Here is a 5,141-nt window from a genome sequence, read left to right on the forward strand (position 1 = left end):
AGAGCCATATGGTATCTGGTGTAAAACCGGTACTGTGAGTTTAAAGAGCCTGCAATGGCCACCATCTAGGAGCTCGACTAAGTCCAGGTATGGTCATCGATGTGTTATCTCCAATCTCCGAACAAAAGGAAGGAATGATTTAGAAAATAATATTGAAGTTATTATTGCCTGTCTTGAGCATAGGGAATGTGACCCAGCTGGAGATGGACTCACAGGGGATCACAAAGACTAACAAGGACACATCAACTGGGCCCTGAGGTATAAAGACAATAGCTAAGATAATCTTGGAAAATATCTTTCACATAAAGCCAATCAAGCAGAACACAAAAGACTTTCCATTCTTAACTTTTTCTATTATCATTTAGTGAATAGAAATTTGTTGGACCAATTAAGACTCTCCTGACTGTCATTACTGAAACCTGTACCAACGATTGTTAAGAAAGACGATTCAAAATGTAGGATCACAGTTTCTGGCCAATCTGTGAGAAGATGAAGCTTTCAATGGTTTGGCCTATTTGTAATTTTAATATATACTGATGGCTCTGTAATTGTTCTTTGGACTTGGGCAGACATGGCTGTGGCAGCATGCTTGTCTGTTTTCCCATTCTGTCTATTCTGTAATATTCTTTGGACTTGGACAGACATGGCTCTAGTAGCATGCTTGTCCGTTTTCCACTTTTGTCTGTTCTGTGATATTTCCTTGGACTTGGGCAGACATGGCTCTGGAAGCATGGTTGTCCATATCCCACTTTTGCCTTTTTGAATATATGCCGAATAAAACTTTGTTTTTGCTTTACTAAAAAAAAAAGGAATACAAAACAAAGCCAAAAAAATACAGGATGGGAAGTCATGTGCTGTCATATGAACAGCCTCTTGAGTTCTGCTCTATTAAAAATTTTCCAGTCTTCCTTAGGTATACCCTAAGAATTGTGAATTTTCATGTGGACGTGGCATTCTGATGTTCTTTCCAGTTATCTAAAATGTGTAATTAACAGAGGTCAAACTCTCACTAATATTCTGTATCTAATTTCCAACATCATGTTGGGAAAACCTGAAAGAGTTTGAGAAAGAACAACCAAAGTTATAAAAATACTGAAAAGAGGTTTCTGAAAAGCAGAATCCAAAGCACTGCTGTAATTTAGTCTTAGAATATGCTTGAGAAACGATGTGAGTTCTCAAAGTGAGGAGTTAATATGTGAAGGGCAGTCATTTGTATAGTACACTTGTTATTTACACAGGATAGATACAGAGAAAGATAAGTTTGTATTAAAACAGACAAGATTAAAATTTAACAAATCAGAAGGGTGGAATAAATAAGAGAGTATGTAAAATATATTACAGACAAAATTATTATAAAACAAAATATTTTTAAGCCCTAGTCTACAACATACTCTTTAAAGTGATATTTAACATTAGAAAATTTCAGTACAACAAATATTTTTGTATAGTTCCTAAGATGTTACTGTAATAGGATTTTGACTAATAGTGATTACATCTTTATATTTTCATAAGATAAAAATAGACAACCTGCCTGGTGTGATTCTGTCCTGCGAGGCTGTTTTTAGCAGCAGTAGTGGTTTATCTCCATCCTCTTCTCCCACCTAGAATCAACTGTGATAGAATTAGGTAGTCTTAAGAGAATATTAACATTAATCCATTGCCTTTTTATGTAAAGTCTGTATCTTATCCAAACCTTATAACCACCTAGGAAGATACCACCAGCCCTAGATTTCCCTAATTCTAAGAAATTTCATTGTTCTGTGAATGCGTCTAAATGTATAAACCTGTAACAACAAAACTCAAAAGATTTCCTAGATTTAAAACTGATGAATGTTAGAATATATTTTTTAAAAAAGAGGGAGGGTAGGGACAACAGGAGGCATAAAAATGGTATCAGAGATGGAAAGAAGGGCAAGGGTTTGCTTGTAGCTTTGAGTAAACATGTCTGAGAAACTTACATCGTTGCATGTCAGGAGCTGCATGGTTTCAAGAAAGGAGAACATGCCATTCATCCCACCAGCCTCCTCTTCACAGTCTCAAGCCAGCAAAATGAGCAATCCTCAGATGACATCACAGTTGCCCAGTCTGTGCCCTAACTGCTTCTTTATAAGCCAAACCCTAGTTAAGGGCTAGCTGTGTGGATTGTAAAGATCTCTTTTCCCCAGGGGTCTGGCTGTACCTGAGGTTTTTATGGTCCTTATACCACTGCTCAGGCAAATGAGCCCTGGCATTCCCTAGGCTGCTGTTATCTGAATCATCTGAATCTCATTTCTTGCTAGAAAGCTGACCCTCTACTCTGCAGGCTTGGAAACAACCTGACCTGGTTTTATAACACAACCCACTCTTTTTACTTACTTTGGATTAAGTTAACACTGCATGTATGCCACCCCTTTACCACCTGAGTGAAAAGGTTCTCACTGGTTCCTATCTCAATCATACTCCCTGGAGTGGGCTAGGCAGAGGATAAATGTCAAGTTATACTAGAACCTGTAGAAGTAGGAACACTTCCTTCAAGGTGTTACAGAGCCTTGGTGTGACACCTGAGTTTCTTGATGATACCTCAAGCATGTTATCTGAAGCCTGTTTATGAATCTTATCCAGAAAACAAAGCTGTTGTCATTAGTAGTTAGATATAGCTTAGGAATCCAGACCTTCTGGATTCATGAAGGCTAGATGAATCCGTGAAACTATTGTTCTGAGATCATCTTTAAACCGTAAAACTTAAGCCAGGAATATCCCCTGAAGTCTTCTTAAAACCAAACAATAGCTTAACTAGTAAATATTTGCCTTGAGCATTTTGCTCTTTTAAGATCTATCTGTATGAGATCAAATTGACAACAGTAACTCTGAAGATTAGATAGGAACCTTAGGGGGCAATGAGTTTATGAATATGTGAAAGGAACAACTCAGAAAAGGAGGGTGAGAATGGTTGCACAACTTGAAAAATGTAATCATTGTCACTGAATTGTACATGTAGAAATTGTTGAATTGGAGAATGTTCTGCTACGTATATTCTCAACAACAAGAAAAATAAAATGTTATAAAAAAGAAAAAATATTGCTTAGAAAATGTTGCTAAATATAATTTTTAAATGCTAAAAGACAATTTTCATGCAAATAGATAATGAACACATCTGAAAATTGTATTTTACTTATTAGTGAGTAACAGCAGGGTGACAAAGCCAGTTCAAGAGAATAGAAGAAATTGGATTTTATATAATCAGAGAATAAAACGGAATGCTGAAATATGATTTCTAAACTGAATTTAAAGTGGTTAATGTCCAAAGGGGCAATACAACCTTAACCTTTGGGATTATCTTTTCTACCACACTTAAAAGAAGAAAAAGAAAAAAAAGATATCAACACAATTTAGCACTTTTCTTTAACATCTAACTTATATAATTGTACAATGTCTGAGCTCTCATAAACAGTAAATTAAACAAAATCACGTCCCCCTTGAGAGTCAGATGACCCTTTGGTTGGCTTGTTAAACAATGTTTTAACATGACATCGAAAGGTCACACAATTACTGCTTTTCTTTATTTCCAAGTTTTGGATAATTTTGATTAGCAGTCTCCCTTTGTGAATATAAATAGCCTCCAAGGATATTCTAAATCACAAAAACATTTTATTTCATTGCATTTTTATTTTATTTGTCTTTATTTATTTACATAGGTGCTGCAATAGGTGTTAATTAGTAGGTACAAATCTCCTTGTTATATAGTCAGCAAATCATGAGCAACTAAGCCCAGAGAATTAGCTTCTGCCCGAAAGTCATGTAAATAGTCTAAGAAATAGTCTAAGATTGCATTTTCAATAACCTTTATAATTCCAGAAGTGCTTTTTTATTGCTTTTATTTGCTTGTCTATTCAGAGGCTAGGAAACTCAAACTAAAGAAATTATCTATTTGCACTCCTGCTTTCAATTTTTGGGGTATATACCTAGGAGTGGAATTTCTGAACTATGTGGTATTTCTATGTTTATCTTTTTCAGGAGCACCAGTTTTCCACAGCAGCTGTACCATTTTACGGTCCCACCAGTACACCAATATTCATTGCAGCAGTATTAACAATAGCCACAAGGTGCTATGCTATCCACAGACAAATAGATAAAATGTGGTAAATACATACAATGGAATATTACTCAGCCATAAAGAGAAACGAAGTCCTGATACATGCTATGACGTGGATGAGCCTTGAAAACATCATACTGTGCTGAGTGAAACAAGTCAGTCACAAAAGGACAGATATTGTATGATCTCACTTATAGAAAATATCTAGAATAGGCAAGCATAAAGAGACCAAAGTTTATTAGTTGTTATAGGAGGGTGGGAAGGAGGGAGGGGAAAAGAGAGACTCATTGCTTAGTGGACATTGACCTTCTCTTAAGGGTAATGGAAAATTTTTGAAATGGATAATGGCGATGGTTGAACAACATGATAAACATAATTAATGTCACTGAATTGTTTATGTGAGCAATATTGAAATGGAAAATGTTTTGTTACATACATATTTAACACACACAAAAAAAAAATCTATCTACATTAGGTTTTGCTGCATGTAAGTGAATTCCTTTCTCCTCAATATCCTCCAAATTTTCTGAAGTCCTGCCAAAAAATAACCTTCCTTACCACATGTTAATCTGGAACTCTGTAGGCCACGGGTTGGTACCAGACCATTTTCTTGGGAGGGTTTTGTAGGCATCATTTCCACATGGGCTTTCCATTACCTGATTAAATATAACTTCTTTTCAAATACTACACTCCTAGTGTGGTCTTGGTTGCATAATTAATTTGTCCAACTACATCCTTCAAAAGGAGGTTATATTCTTTTTTTAACATATGCAAATAACATGCTTTGGGATGAAATGCAAAAGGACACAGTAAAAATATTTGTTCCTGTTCCTAAGGAGTCAGTATAAAAATAAATAAATATTTGAAAAGTGTTTCATTTCAGTTTCTGCAAACATATCCCAACAAACTGAGGGTTAGCAATAGATGAAGAAGAGAGAGAGAAAAAAAAAAAGACTGTCATAGGCTGGATAAAAACAAGAACATTAAAAATAATACGAAGAATAATTTAAAACAGATAAACATAGGTGTCTTAGGCTGTGTTCTCTAGAGAAGCAAAAACAGTGAAGTG

Source organism: Trichechus manatus, unplaced genomic scaffold (assembly GCF_000243295.1).
Source record: "Trichechus manatus latirostris isolate Lorelei unplaced genomic scaffold, TriManLat1.0 scaffold00408, whole genome shotgun sequence".
NCBI classification, from domain to species: domain Eukaryota; kingdom Metazoa; phylum Chordata; class Mammalia; order Sirenia; family Trichechidae; genus Trichechus; species Trichechus manatus.